The following is a 17,455-nucleotide window of genomic DNA, read 5'->3' on the forward strand; positions in this document are numbered from 1 at the left end:
CCTTCTGCTGCCTATAAACGCTACATCACTGGCTACTCAGTGTTTCTTGTCCCCCCCTCCAAAAAATTTTGATTTTTCCTTGTATTTTTAAGCAAAAATGCTTTTATTTGTTTATTATTCACTGAGAAAAGTGATCTTTTTAGATGGCGAGAATCGCATTGCTATGATGACGGTCATTGTTTACTAGTATCTGTGTCAGTACTGCGTACACGTTATCGAGCCGAGTGAGATTTAATCTTCATAAAAGTGAAGTCTGTTGATTCACGTATTTTGTTGCCAGTTAATAAATAAATAAATAAATAAATAAATACAAAAAGAATTAAATAAAAGCACATGGATACAGAAAATTTCTGAATAGATTTTTAGAATTAGGAGCCTTTTTTGTCACATATACATTACAGCACAGTGAAATTCTCCCTCTGCTTTTAACCCATCTGAATCCGTGAACACACAGAGCAGTAGTGCCCAGGGATTTTTTTTTATTTTTTGAAGCCGTTATTCGATAGCCCTGTATAACGAAGGTAAACGGTGTACTAGTGATCCGTTTACATCACAGGCAGATATCCAGTTTCAGTGCAAATGGTTGAATCCAGGTAGGCCTATTTTTAACAGTATCATAACTTTTAAAATGGATAAATAGATATAAAATGTTATTTTTCCATTTAAACATGTGGGCGGCACGGTGGTGTAGTGGTTAGCGCTGTCGCCTCACAGCAAGAAGGTCCTGGGTTCGAGCCCCGGGGCCGGCGAGGGCCTTTCTGTGCGGAGTTTGCATGTTCTCCCCGTGTCCGCGTGGGTTTCCTCCGGGTGCTCCGGTTTCCCCCACAGTCCAAAGACATGCAGGTTAGGTTAACTGGTGACTCTAAATTGACCGTAGGTGTGAGTGTGAGTGGTTGTCTGTGTCTATGTGTCAGCCCTGTGATGACCTGGCGACTTGTCCAGGGTGTACCCTGCCTTTCGCCCGTAGTCAGCTGGGATAGGCTCCAGCTTGCCTGCGACCCTGTAGAAGGATAAAGCGGCTAGAGATAATGAGATGAGATGAGATTTAAACATGTGCTGGGGCACATCAGAGCACTTATCATAATCAGCAAACAGTGTTTATTTTTGGGTTTTGTTTGACTTTACCAGTAAGTGAATGGAAATCAAATCAATCTATCTAGACTCCAGCTATCAAAGTTTCTCGGGAAGAATTACAGTAGTGGTTTCCCATTGTCTTCTACTGGACTATTATCAAAGTTTAGAGTGCCCAAATAACCTAACCTGCATGTCTTTGGACTGTGGGGGAAACTGGAGCACCCAGAGGAAACCCACACAGACACAGGGAGAACATGCAAACTCCACACAGAAAGGCCCCTGTCAGCCACTGGGCTCGAACCCAGAACCTTCTTGCTGAGAGGTGACAGTGCTAACCACTACACCACCGTGACGCCTGAGTGGGAATACAAAAGAATTTTAAAGCACTGCTTTATGTGACACAGAGTGACAGAGTGTAGTCAGAGTGCATTTGCGCAAAATGTGTAATATTTCTAGCCAATGTTTATTTTTCACTGCGGGTACCCTTTAAACAAGTACTTAATGAGTAAGAAGTGTGTCAGGTTACTTTTTTTTTTTAATTAATGAGGTGATGTACGGGGCGGCACGGTGGTGTAGTGGCTAGCGCTGTCGCCTCACAGCAAGAAGGTCCGGGTTCGAGCCCCGTGGCCGACGAGGGCCTTTCTGTGTGGAGTTTGCATGTTCTCCCCGTGTCCGCGTGGGTTTCCTCTGGGTGCTCTGGTTTCCCCCACAATCCAAAGACATGCAGGTTAGGTTAACTGGTGACTCTAAATTGACCGTAGGTGTGAATGTGAGTGTGAATGTTTGTCTGTGTCTGTCAGCCCTGTGATGACCTGGCGACTTGTCCAGGGTGTACCCCGCCTTTCGCCCGTAGTCAGCTGGGATAGGCTCCAGCTTGCCTGCGACCCTGTAGAACAGGATAAAGCGGCTACAGATAATGAGATGAGATGAGATAATTATTTAGCATTACAAACATTTTGGGAAACACACCCCTGATCAGACAGCTTCTTGAAACTCACAACAGGTAAGTGAGAACCATAAGAAACTGACATAATACCATTTTCAAGGCAGTCATATCGTCTTTATTAGTGAAGGTACCCAGATGTTCTTTTCAGGTACTAAGTAGGTAACTAAGATGAGACCCATCCCTCTCATGGAACACTGGCAACATATACTCAGGTCCTTGCACAGCAACCAGAGTGAAAGAGAAAGGACGAGCAGCAAACAGAGAAGACAAAGACAAAGCATTCAGAGCAAAGTGTGTTGTTTGTTCTGGAACATTCTGCTGTTTCCTCTCTCCCCAGTCAAAGCCCATCTTAATGCTTACCCACCAAACCAAATCCTGCATGGGAACATTCAGATTGCACTCTCTCTTGTATTTTACTTTCATCTACAAGCTAAATACAGTGTCTTGCAAAAGTATTCAACCCCCTTTATGTTTATCCTGTTTTGTCGCATTACAACCTGGAATTAAAATGGATTTTTGGAGGGTAAGCATCATTTGATTTACACAGCATGCCTACCACTTTAAAGGTGAAAATTATCGTTTTATTGTGACATGAACGATAATTAAGATAAAAACAAACAAACAAAAAAACCACACCCAGAAATCTGGAGTGTGCATAGGTATTCTTTTGCAAGGCACTGTAAATACCTTCAACTATCTTAACTGGCTACTGTTTGTGTTTTTTGGACACACTCATTTCTTAAAAACTACTCTGTCACATGATTTCCTCTGAATTGCCTGGAGCCTACACATACATTTTTACGCATTTCACACATGCAACCGTCAATAGCAATGCCCCAAAAGAGACAAAGAAAGAGAAAACCAGAAAATTTGGAAAAGCAAAGTAAGTTGTTCAAATGATTCATTTAGCACAGACTTGTTAGTGTGAATTAATTAGACCACTAAATGATGTTGGGGGGAGCACTTTGAAGTTTGGTTAAAAAACTGAGTAAAGAGCATTCAGAAAACAATGAATTGCTCTCTGAAAAAGGTTTGAACGTAAAGAGAGAAAGCCCATTTGTTTGTTTTCTCTATATAACACCAAAAAACCTGTTGTTGTTGTTGTCGTCATCATCATCCCCGTCTCTCATCAGGCAACAGCTACAGTACCAAGCTTAGATATTTTAATATTCACTGCAAATAAATGACCTCAATACAAATAAGAATGAGCTTGTAGTAAATAAGGGGCCGCACGGTGGTGTAATGCTTAGCACTGTCACCTTACAGCAAAAAGGTTCTGGGTTTGAGCCCAGCAGCCGACAGGGGCCTTTCTGTGTGGAGTTTGCATGTTCTCCCCGTGTCTGCATGGGTTTCCTCCGGGTGCTCCGGTTTCCCCCACAATCCAAAGACATGCAGGTTAGGCTAATTGGTGGCTCTAAATTGACCGTAGGTGTGAATGTCAAGTCAAGTCAAGTTTATTTGTATAGCGCTTTTAACAATAAACATTGTCGCAAAGCAGCTTTACAGAATTTGAATGACTTAACATATGAGCTAATTTTATCCCTACCCTATCCCCCAGTGACCAAGCCTGTGGCGACGGTGGCAAGGAAAAACTCCCTCAGACGACATGAGGAAGAAACCTCGAGAAGAACCAGACTCAAAAGGGAACCCATCCTCATTTGGGCAACAACAGACAACATGACTATAACATTAACAGTCCTAACATAAAGTCAGCTTCGTTGATGCTATAAACGTGAATGGTTGTTTATCTCTATGTGTCAGACCTGCGATGATCTGGCGACTTGTCCAGGGTGTACCCCGCCTCTTGCCCATAGTCAGCTGGGATAGGCTCCAGCTTGCCTGTGACCCTGCACAGGATAAGCAGTTACGGATAACGGATAGATGGATTGTTGTAAGTAAATTGATTGGAGAATATAACCTTAATCCAGTCATCATATCAAACTTTCTATTTTTGCATACACTCTGTTCATAAAACCCAGACATAATGAGTAACATTTATTCAAGCAGCTACATTTCTTTAATGTTTACATTTAAAAAATATATATATAAGCCATACAGTATGTGCCCAAGTGTTCATTTTAAAATATGGAAAATATTTTTTTAAACTAACTTACTAAGGCCCGATATTTAGATTTGACTTCAGTGTTCATTGTAATGTGTAGCCGAATTCTAACTTTCAACTACTGACATATGTTAAATGCTTCAGATTCTGTCTTAAATCCCAAACTCTGAATATGCCCTTGAAAAACAGCAATGGCTCCCAGGGGGGAAAAAAAAAAATTCAAACTTTTCATGAACAAATAACCTAATCTTGAGAAAACATGCAGCACTGTGCCAAGGCCTTGGGCACCCTATTTTTTTTAATACAGATTTTGCTATGATATCTGTATTACTGAGTCAAAAAAAAAAAAAAAAAACCCTTTGTTTCCAAACACTCTTTTTTAAGCATAAGTTCAACAAGCTCCACTGAATATTTGGAGTTCCCTTCATAGCAGTTTATATCTCTCTCTTTTTTTTGGTAATTTTGGACACTTCTACTTCATATTTAAGCTTCGAATTCTCAATGGTATTAATTTTCATTTAATTTTGTTGCATTTTCTCAGTAACAAATAAATATTTTGCCCTGTCCTAGCAGCCCAACATCAAATTCACTGACCTGGGTTGCATTGATATGCTGGAGACAGCCAACACCACTCTAATACATTATTCATCATAAGTGTAACTGCTCCAACTGTGCAGCTTCTTAATTACAACACCAACAGTGACCTGAAAAGTTCAGAAGTGTGTCATGAACTTTTGTGTGAAACTCAAGCACCTAATCATGTCAAATGAGAGCCATAGACCTATTTACACACGGATGTGTGTGTTCTTTGACACAATGTCCTTATTTTTGAACTATAACAAGGTGAATAGGTCTGGAAGAAAGGGTAAACTTCCTTACAGATCCTACATATGGAGTAAAAGCCGATTTTGCCATAATGACATAATGAACATTGCTACATCACTGCACCTTTATAACCTATTTTCAGGATTGCTTGTTCCACAGAGTAAGGGAATCTGAACCACAACCTCATTATCAAATACACGAAATAAGCAAGAACTAGCCATGCCGAATGTGCATATGTGAAAACATATGCAGCATTATGCAAAGGTCTCAGGCACTCTCACTGTTTTTAATATAAATTTTCTTATAGTTATTTTATGACTTCTGAATTAGTCAGTACAAACTTGACTACCAAACATTCATTTTAAGCAAGCAAACAAAGTGTTACAAAAGCAAATATGACAGGCAGAGATTCCAGAAGAACTGCAACAGATTCTCCAAGATGCTCACTTTTAAAGGTCCCATGGGATGGTGGTTTGTTGATGCTTTAAACGGGCTCGTGGAGGTTTCCGGATGTTATATCCGCAGCCTTTCTCGAAATGAACCCTCGGCACGTAAATATAGCCTCCTGGGAGAAAGCCCCATTTCAGCGCTTTTCCCAGTGCGTCGTTTTGCTAATGAGAAGCAGGAGGCGGGGAAGGGTAGAGGGTGGGGGCGGGCTATGGGGGGAGGGGGAGGGGCTTTACCAAGCTGCGCGCACACACATACTTGCTGCTATCAGCGCCTGTAGCCACGCTGCTAAGACAAAACCCCGTTCTCCCTCGGACTCCTTTCGTAAACTCAACGTGACACAGAGAACAGAGAGTGAGAGTGTTCGGAGTGGTAGTTTACGAACGTATAATACCCTAGGCTTGAACACGCACTCCATAACCAAAGAGGATAGAAGCAGCAACTACAGCAACATATCGCTTATCCAACAGAAGACATGCATTGCGGAGCAATAGTCAAACATAAGCTCATAAGTTACAGTCAATTTCCAGACTAAACTCAGTTTAACAGAGCATGCTGCATGCTCTTTAGTTTTGTAGCGCAGATTACCTGGCTAACTGCAGGAAGCGGTTAGCTGCACAGCTAATGTAGCCATTGCTAGGCTAACGCACCGATTTTAAAACACGGCAAAACGACCAGTTATACACTTACTTGTTCGGTGTTTGTTGCTGATGCGGCAAGGATGCTTGGTACGGACCCAGGCTTCAGTGACAGTTGATGTGCAAAACCTGCCCTGTACTGTCCCAAGTTGTGGAAACATTCCTCAGGAAAATGCTTCCGACAAACATACACCGTCTTAGGTAGACTCGACAGCGTATTATTGAAGTAAATAAAATTAAGCCACTGCGTCTTCAGGGGCTCTCCCGTCGGCAGTAAAAACAGACTCTTTTCTGTGTTGTCACATCCATGTACAGCGCAATTTCCATGTTTTCGCTCGCTTAGGTGATGCCATGTTGTTGTGTCCTCCCTCTATGGTCTCCTCACTACAACTGGGCGGGGCAATCCATACAGTGGGTGGGAATCCGGGGGGGGGGGGGGGGGCGTGGGGATCATCTCCCTTGCTGACATAGTAAAGGGAAGAGCTTATCAACGCGCCATTTTGACGCGCCATTCTCAAATGTTGGGCATAGTTTGGTTTACACATTATGAAATTTCTAGCCACTGGGGTGACTTAAGAAGGTCAGAGGAACTCATTTTAACGTTAAAAAACCTCAGAAAGTGAAAATTTCATGCCATGGGACCTTTAAAAAGCAAATATTGCCTTTCTTTGATTTATTCAAGATTACTGCTCTTTATAATATATTTTTATGTAGAAATGATGAATTTGTATTATTTTTAAGGCACCATTGTTTTACAACATTTCTTTGTATGTGCCTTTTCAGACTTTTCCACAGTGCTGTATAATAATCTTTTGTGACATCAGTGTTATAAGGTTCTGCCGGTTATTTCAGACAAAAACAATGTTTATATGCTTAACATTTTTGTAAATATTATCTCCAAACTCAAAGATAATTTAAACTTTACAGTATGGCACTATGTAAGATGTTTATGTGGTTGTATACAACCACACAATGCATGTTCTAATGTATTTCGATTTTGTTAATTATTATACATACTGGCCACTTTTTCCATGGAATAAAAACATGTATTCTATTCCCTTCTAGTGGGTTTATTAATGGCATGCAATATTATCATATCACTTATCCTTCATGTATTACGCCGCTCTCCCCAATGGAGAATGAGCGTGCAATATTGTTATAATATTGCATTGTCAAGACAACACGATGTCACACATCAGAGCTCATGCAAAGATCCAATGACAAAACTTTTCTACTGCGTATGTACAGAATCATTTCTTTGTCGGCCGGGAAAGAGAGAAGACGAGGCTAATCCAGTGCTACTGCTAGGATTAAGCACTAAATAAATAAACTAAAAACTGAAACTCAAGCCGTGCTGAACACCTGAAAGGCTACCAAAACTTCATGATATATTCTTCACACATATTTACAAAAGAAAAACATACCAACGGACATCGAAAAACTGGAAAAGAGACACATCGGAGATGTAAAACTTCCACGCTAGTGAGCGACAATGACAATTTGTAAACAAACATGGCCGCAAGGCTTGCTTTGGTAAAAGTGGAAGCTTTTGAGAGAATTTTGGCTGCCAGGTCACTCCATTGTGTGTAGTTGATGTTTATTTTAAAAGTAACTAAGTAAATTACACAGAAGATAATAATAATAATATTCAGCTTGACTGCACTAGCATTGGCCTTTGCCAACACTACACTAACTGGAAGGTAACTGGACTGCCATGCTAACAGCACCAAGTTGTGGGTAAGCTAGCGTTGGCCTTTGAGAATGCTGATATGAAGAGTGTGTGTATCAGATATATTCCATTCAGCTAGCATGATACTGAACGAGTCTTCGACTCGTTCAGTATCATGCTAGCTGAATGAAATATATCTGATAGACCATGAAAAAAAGCCAGCCAATATTATTTAAATCTTTTACATCGAAATGCCTATATATATATATATATATATATATATATATATATATATATAATTATTATTTTTTTTAAAGATATTAGAGAATATATTCAACATATATGATCATGATGTGTTCTTGGGCCCCAATTTTTTTTTCTCTGCTGAGTTTATTCCTCTTTATATTTATACCATGAGATGAAAAGGTTACATAAGAAGCATCCTGAATTCTATCGGTGTTTGGCCAGAAAAACTAACTTTCTAACCATCTCAGAATTACAAGGGTGTAAATTTCATCTCATCATCATCTCTAGCCGCTTTATCCTGTTCTACAGGGTCGCAGGCAAGCTGGAGCCTATCCCAGCTGACTACGGGCGAAAGGCGGGGTACACCCTGGACAAGTCGCCAGGTCATCACAGGGCTGACACATAGACACAGACAACCATTCACACTCACATTCACACCTACGGTCAATTTAGAGTCACCAGTTAACCTAACCTGCATGTCTTTGGACTGTGGGGGAAACCGGAGCACCCGGAGGAAACCCACGCGGACACGGGGAGAACATGCAAACTCCGCACAGAAAGGCCCTCGCCGGCCATGGGGCTCGAACCCGGACCTTCTTGCTGTGAGGCGACAGCGCTAACCACTACACCACCGTGCCGCCGGGTGTAAATTTAATAACTGTAAATGTAATTTGTAGTCTTAAAGTGTAGTCATTATTGAGCTGTAAATGTAAATTTCAGTACATTTTTGAGTTTAGACAGCTGGAATGTCAAAGATTTGTTGAAGATATTTCAAATCAGCATACAAGTAGCAATGAGAAAAGATGATCAATCGCAAACTTTATGAAGTGTGCCAACCGTTCTCTTTCTGTTGGAATATCTGCAGACTTACTCAAATTAATTGACTTTCCAAAGCTGTTATTTTTTCACACCATCATGCAGAGTGCAGCAAGACAAAGATCGTCTCCTGCCGCAGCCATATACAACTAAGAATATCACCTTTTACCTCACTCTCCTCCTCACACCCTTTTTCTGACCAGGATTGTTTCCAATGGATAAATGTGAAATGGCAACACACAAGATTATGAATGATATTAATATAAATAATAATATAAATCAAACCTGTCATCTGTCTTGTTTTTTTTAATGAATTTTAATCATAAAATAGATAGATAATTTAAATACAAGACATATAAACTGGCACAGGTGTTTAATTTAATTTTGACACAATATAAAGCAGTCTGGGAGGAGATTTTGATTAAGCTTTTTAAAAAGCAAAGCAAACTATACAACATACCGTAGGTGAACTTGGAGACTATTGATAGTCTATGAGGGAACTTTGGAGTAGAAATGTAAGCTTGTAAACAGGCTCAGCAAGCATATACACTCACAACAGAAACATGCACTAAAGTGGCCATGTTCTTTTGCATTCAAATGCAGAAAGTATTTCTAATTCCCAATTGTTTGCTTCTTGGTGTGAGCAGAGTACTAATGACCTTCACCTTGGCTTACAATATACCAGATATCAATATCCTCAGATTTCTCTGTACCCATTTTCATGGCCTTACTTTTCAGTTTCCTGATTTTTTTCCATTTCTTTTCCACTTTTTCTGCACTTTTTTGCAGTCACATTCCTCTTGCTCTTTCATACAGAACAGCAGTCACTGCTTTGCTTAATACAAGGTTAGCTTATGATCAGCCTACGGCGTATGTAAACATTTTATTCTGTACATTTTAAACAACTCCCACAACTACAAAAATAAAAATAACTTGAAAGTTTGGATATTAACAATTGACATTCAATGCACTTCAATGACACAGAAAAGAAGAGAAGATGGCCTTTATTGTCATTTTACATACCGTACATATACACATACATACATGCATGTATGCGCATATATACATACACATACATACATTATATATATATATGTATGCATGTGTATATATTATATGTATATATGTGTGTGTACACACACACATATATACATATATATACACATATATATGTATGTATGTATGTGTATATATTATACACACACACACACACACACGTGTGTGTGTGTGTGTGTATATATATATATATATATATATATATATATATATATCACACACACACATACAGTATATATATATACACACACACACACACACTATATATATATATATATATATATATATATATATATATATATATATATATATATACACACACACACACACATATACATATATATGTGTACATATATATATACACACATACATATGCGGTGGCACGGTGGTGTAGTGGTTAGCGCTGTCGCCTCACAGCAAGAAGGTCCTGGGTTCGAGCCCCGGGGCCGGCGAGGGCCTTTCTGTGTGGAGTTTGCATGTTCTCCCCGTGTCCGCGTGGGTTTCCTCCGGGTGCTCCGGTTTCCCCCACAGTCCAAAGACATGCAGGTTAGGTTAACTGGTGACTCTAAATTGAGCGTAGGTGTGAATGTGAGTGTGAATGGTTGTCTGTGTCTATGTGTCAGCCCTGTGATGACCTGGCGACTTGTCCAGGGCGTACCCCGCCTTTCGCCCATAGTCAGCTGGGATAGGCTCCAGCTTGCCTGCGACCCTGTAGAAGGATAAAGCGGCTAGAGATAATGAGATGAGATGCGACATACATATGCACACGCACATACATATATATATACATACATACATACATACACACACATACCATTTTCAGAAAAGTATATTTTCAAAAACAAAAATCTGTGATTTGTTCATTCATGCAAACCTTTATCTGGCAGAAAGTACAAAGAAAATATTTCCAATAGTTTTACTGACCAACTTAATTGCATTTTGTAAAAATAAATGAAGTTAGAATTTGATGCCTGCAACACACTCAAAAAAAGTTGGGACAGAGGCATTATTACCATTGTATTACATCACCTTACTTTTTAATAACACTTTTTAATCGTATGGGATCTGAGGATACTAATTGTTGTCCATTCTTGCTTGATACAAGACTTCAGCTGCTTTACAGTCTGTGGTCACCATTGCTTCAATTTCCTCCTCTTCATGATGCACCATACATTCTCAATAGTAGACAGATCTGTACTGGCAGCAGGCCAGTCAAGCATACACACTCTGTCTATGAAGCCACGCTGTTGTAGCCCATACAGAATGAGGCCTGGCATTGTCCTGCTGAAATAAGCATGGACTTCCCGGGAAGAGATGCTGCCTTGATGAATGTCTCTCTAAAATCCCAGTATATGCCCCAATATACCATGACAGATGCTGGCTTTTGCACCTTTCTCTGATAACCAACTGGATGGTTGTGTGCACCTTTGGCACTGAGAACCCAATGCCTGGTTTTCCTGAAGACAAGCTGAAATGTAGACACATCTGATCACAGCACACGTTTCCACTGTCTTTCAGTCCATCTCACATGAGTTTGGACCCAGAGACATCAGCAGTGTTTCTACATAGAATTGATGAATGGCTTCCTCCTTGCATAATACAGTTTCAGGTTGCATTTCTGGATGCAGTGGTGGATTGTGTTAAGTGACAAAGGCTTTCTGAAGTACTCCTGAGCCCATGTGGCTATATTTGTCACATTAGCATGACTGTTTCACAGGCAGTGCCACCTGAGGACTCAAAGGTCACGCACATTCAACAGTGGTTTCTGTCCTTGCTCTTTACACACTGAGATGTCTCCGAATTCCCTGAATTTTTTCACATTATGTACTTTAGATTTTGAAAGACCTATAGTAAAATGTCTGCAATCTTGCCTTGAGAAAAATTTTTTCTTTTTTTAATTGACTCTCAATTCTTTCATGAATTTGGCACAAAGCGGTGAGCCACGACCCATCCTTGTTTGCAAAGACTGAGCCTTTGGTGCATGATCCTTTTACACCCGATCATGATACCCTCATCTGTTACTCCTTTACACCGGTTATTGTGAAATCTTCTAAACTGGTGTTACTTGAATATCCTATGAATTTTGCCAGCTTATTCTGCCTCTGTCCCAATTTTTTTGGAGTGTATTATAGGCATCAAGTTCTAATTTCATTTATATTTACAAAATACAATTAAGTTGGTCAGTACAATTATTGAAAATATTTTCTTTGTACTTTTGTTAGTGAAATAAAGGTTCATGTGACTTAACAAATCACAGGTTATTGTTTTTATTGCATTTTGGAAAATATCCCAACTTTTCTGGGAATGGGGTTTATAAGAAAAAAAAGAGTACTAGAAGAATAAATTAAATTAACAGGAAAGGGGAAACTAAGCAGAGGAACTACAAATACAGAACCAGCTGAACCAGAAACACAGATGACCACAGTTTAATTTTTCTATACTCATGCAGGACAAGAACACAGATAGAGCGCTACATATACATCAGTTATTGAGCCACTGCCAGTATAATTATGAAAATGTGCATCACCTCACTGCTGAAAAAAACAACAACAACACCCTAATCATATCCCCATTCTTATGTATTACTGCATAAATGAAGCTACCTGTGCTACTAACCAAACAAACAGTGACATTTTAAGGATTTTCACTCCTATGATTTGAGCCACAGCCTGTTAAAACAAGTGCTCAAGCAGGTTCCTGGTAATTGGTGTTCCTCTCGTACATATAAATATGTGTATGTCATAATATGTTTATGATATATAAATGCCATAAAGGTTAACCTAAGAAAGGCAAGGGAGGAAAGCACACGGAGCCTTTTAAGATGTCCTGTGTATGTATTGCTGTTAAAACCTGACTGAACTACCCTCAACATTGGTGACTATAGTTTCCATCCATCCATTATCTGTAGCCGCTTATCCTGTGCAGGGTCGCAGGCAAGCCAGAGCCTATCCCAGCTGACTATGGGCGAGAGGCAGGGTACACCCTGGACAAGTCGCCAGGTCATCACAGCCCTGACACAGAGATAAACAACCATTCACACTCACACCTACGGTCAATTTAGAGTCACCAGTTAGCCTAACTTGCATGTCTTTGGACTGTGGGGGAAACCAGAGCACCTGAAGGAAACTTACGCAGACACAGGGAGAACATGCAAACTCCACACAGAATGTCTTCCGGTGGCCACTGGGCTCGAACGTAGAACCTTCTTGCTGTGAGGAAACAGTGCTAACCACTACACCACCATGCTGCCACTATAGTCAGTCTCTCTCTCTCTCGCTTGCTCTTTCATGTAACGTGGCTGCTCTGACAGCTCCAGCCATCAAAATTTCTCGGGAAGAATTACAGGAGTGGTTTCATCGTCTCCTAGTACATTAAGTAAATAAATAAATAAAAATAAAAACTCTGAAAGGTTTCCTCCTCCTTCCTTCCTGCTATATGTAAAGCATTGATTTTGATCCGCTTGCCTTTGCCATTTTTTTTTTAAGTTTCAGACTCAAATCACCTTATCCTCTTTGAGGTGATTTCCCAATAATATCAAGTTGAAGCCTGTAGCCGTTCCATTTCTGTCAAAAGCAATTCAACATTCATGAATTTATGACAGGGTGAGAATAAGAAGCAACATGGCTGGTGATGAGTCAGGCTTGCATAATGGACCATCAATTTGTTGATTTATTGCCATTTCCACATAACAGTGAGTCAAGGTCAGGAAGTGTATTACAATGAAAGGGCCAGAGCGGAGCTACTGGTCCCCTTATAAGTTAGATAGGAGGAATACACCGGAGACACTGGATAAACCTGCCACTTCATGCCAATGACAGACAACGATAATGGCACACCATGGCACAATTCACATTAGTCTTAATGCAGTTATTTGCATTTTTGAAAAGGAAGTAAGTAAAACAAATAAATCAAATAATCAACAAATAAATCTCAGTGTCAAACTTGAGGGTGATAATCATGGACTTTAATCTGTTGTGTAAGCATTGCCTTTGGTAGAGGTGTATGTAAATTTTGTTTTTAGGTCACCACACAGCCCTAAAGAAGAATTTCATCATACTGTGTATGGATGCATGCGTGACCAATACAGTTGGAATTTGAATAGTGTTTTATCTTCAAACATCACCTTTGCACTTCAAAATGTCTGAGTTTTTAAAGTTAGTTACATTCTTTTTCATTTTTTCCTAAATTAATAACTTTCAAATTAGTTGCTGCATTATCAGCAGTTGAAAAAAAAATTTGACAGCTGCTCAAAAGATCTCAAAATTAATTCAATGATAAGTATTTCTGCCAAATTATAGTACTATACATCAAATAATTAGTTGTTTCATTTTCCGTCCTCTTTCCCTGATGGGCGTCAACAGACTGGCAAGGTCAATGCAATATAGATGTTAAGATACCTAATCACCAGGGGCAAGACTGCTCCCCTAAACTCTTTTCCAGACTTGGAGGTGTTGACTGGCCTCAGACTTGGAGGTGCTGATTTTCATCTCAGCTGCAGCACATTTTAAACACCACATGTTGACCCAAAGTGCTGCACAATAATAAGGCATAAACAATCAAGATAAAAAAAAGTCAAAATAAACAGACCATTGAAAAGTAGACAGCAAGTTTAATCATCACCCCACACACAATTAAAGTCGGAGAAAAAGAGATTGTTCTTTAGACACAATTTAAAAATGACCCAACATGGAGATGAAGAACTTGCCAAAGCCTAGGGGCAACAATCGAGTATGTCCTGTCATTCCTAGAATTCTAAGAAGTTGGCTGGATGACCAAAGTGATTTCGGTCCTGAGTAGGGATAAAGGAGGCCATGCAAGACTTTAAAAATAAAGAGCAGAATTTTAATACTGAAGACATCAAAGCTTTGAAATAACATATGGGACATGTGTGAAATTATGTGGTTAAAAAATAAAAAGGGTCATATTTCAGATTCTTCAAAGTACCCACCGTTTACCTTGACACTTTGCACACTATTGGCATTATCTTAACCAGCTTCATGAGGTAGTCACCTGGAATGCTTTTCAGTTAATGCCTGTGTCTCGTCAAAAGTTAATTAGTGCAATTTCTTGCCTTCTTAATGTGTTTGAGATCAAACAGTAAATAACAATACAGTAAATAGCCCTATTCCACAACTGTAGTAATCCATATTATGTTCAAGAACCGCTCAACTAAGTAAAGAGAAATGACATCCATCATTACTTCAAGACCCTGATTTTTTTTTTTTAATCTATGACTTAACTGGGGTACAAATATGAGGTGACACAGAGGGCAAATTCCTTTTGTCATCCATCAACATGGGTAAGATAAGAGAGAACACGCAAACCAAAGGAGGGAGAAGTGTGTTGACCTTCATCAGTCAGGGAATGGTTATAAAAAACAACAACAACAAAAACAAACAAACAAAAAAAAAAAAACAGCTACTCGCCTGAAAATGTCCATTTCTACTGTTAGGGCAATTAAAAAAAAAAAGTCGACACCAGCTGGAATGATTACAAACTTGCCTGGAAGAGGACCCAAGTTTATTTTGCCCTCACATTCAGTGAGGAGGATGGTAAGAGAAGGGGGGACAAATCCTGTTGGTGAATTATAAGAAAAAGTTAAATCTTGGGGTTTCCACGTCTCCAAAACCACCATCAGACACCACTTCCATACCAACAGATTATTTGGAAGGTGCCAGGAAAAAAAAATCTGTCAGTTAACCATACACGTAAGCACCTGAAGTTTGTGAAATGCTACGACAACTTTGACTGGAAACATGTTCTATGGGCTGATGTCACAAAAACTGAGCTTTTTGGCAATAAACACTCAGGCCGAATCCCATTTCACCCCTTGGACCAACCCCTTGGCCCTTCCCCTCCATTTTGCGCGTTCACGTGAAGGGGTAGGGGTATCCCAATCCCAGTTAACGTGGAGGGGTAGGGGAAGGGGTAGGGCTTCTGTACCCCTCCAAACGGAGATTTTCCAGGAGCTGACTCCGAACGAAGGGGTTTGAGTGATTTCCCACAATGCCATGCGGATTTCAGTGAGATTTCATGCGGATTTCAGAAAGATGGCGGTTCCCGCGGCGAAAGATTGTCATAAATGTATTTTCTCCATTATTTACGTGTTTTAAGTTGTTATCCAGAGGAAACACGCCGCTTGATTCGCTTTCGAGCTGAGAATGAGCAGCGATTTCTGAAATCCAAGCTGCTGCTAAAAAGCTTTGGGAGTGAGTATTGTTTTCGGTTGCTTGACTGCGTACGTTTTGTTCTGTTATTCTCGCTTTTATTGTTTACATGAGTGTTCTGACACCTCATTCTGTCGGATGTGGTGCACGAAGCGCCAAAGATATCCCATTCAGTGGTGTTAGTTAACAAATCACACCCTGCCAGCAGAGATTTCTGGTTCTGGCTCTGACTGTAGCGGCTGGTCGCAGCCAATGACGCATTTGGTCGCGTTTTGCTAACGTAAACGCTGACGGAGGTACGCGATGACGTATGCGATCGTTGAAGGGCTATCCCAATACGTAGGGGTTGAATTTCAAGCCCTATCCCTTGTAGCTCAGTTTCAAGGGGAAGGGCCAAGGGGGAGGGGTAGGGGTAGGGGTAGAAATTAGAATTGGGATTGGGCCTCAAGGTGGGTTTGGTGTAAAAAGAAGGTTGGCTATAATGAAAAGAACCTGATTCCAACTGTAAAATATGGTGGATGTTCTATAATGTTTTGGGGCTGTTTTTCCTCCAAAGGCCCTGGAAACCTTCTTAGGGTACATGGGATCATGGACTTCATGAAATACCAGGCCATTTTAAATCAATATATGGCTGCCTCTGTCTGGAAACTAAAATTGGGTCGTCATTGGCTCTTCCAGCAGGAGAATGATATGAAGCATATGTCCAAATCAACACAAAAATGGTGAGGTGACCAGAGAACCAAACTTCTGTTGTGGCCATCTCAGTCCCCTGACCTGAACCCCATCGAAAACCTGTGGGGTGAGCTGAAGAGGAGAGAGCACAAGAACCCTAGATGATCTGGAGAGATTGTGTAAAGAGGAATGGTCTCAGATGGCCTGTTCTGTATCTGCAACCTTATAAAATGTTATAGGAGAGACTCTGTTGTTTTACTGGCAAAGGGAGGTTGTACAAAGCATTAAATGCAGGGGTGCCAATAATTGTGGCAAGTGTTTTTGTTGACCATGATGATTTCTTGATAAGGGATTGTTTTTTTCTCTGAATAAATTTATTTCAATTAAATAATGGATTTCTCATTTTCTCAGTGTAGGATGAAGCAACTTAATCTACTAAGTGGATTATTTACTTGGTCATTATTTTTCTGCTAAAATGTTTGGAGGAGAAAGTTGAAAGTTGATCGACTGTACACACATTGTCTAATCAAAGTACAAATTACATAAAAGGACAGATGATGAAACTACTAGTAGGGGTTTTTGTTACTTAGACAACTTTTCTATGGAATGTTTGTTATTTACAAAACAGATTTCTCTTTATTCAGTTTTTACTCAGACAATACATATTCAAATACCAAAAGTGATATAAACTTTCAAATTTTATACAACCCCAATTCCAAAAAAGTTGGGACAAAGTACAAATTGTAAATAAAAACGGAATGCAATAATTTACAAACCTCAAAAACTGATATTGTATTCACAATAGAGCATAGACAACATATCAAATGTCGAAAGTGA

Source organism: Neoarius graeffei, chromosome 19 (assembly GCF_027579695.1).
Source record: "Neoarius graeffei isolate fNeoGra1 chromosome 19, fNeoGra1.pri, whole genome shotgun sequence".
NCBI classification, from domain to species: Eukaryota; Metazoa; Chordata; class Actinopteri; order Siluriformes; family Ariidae; genus Neoarius; species Neoarius graeffei.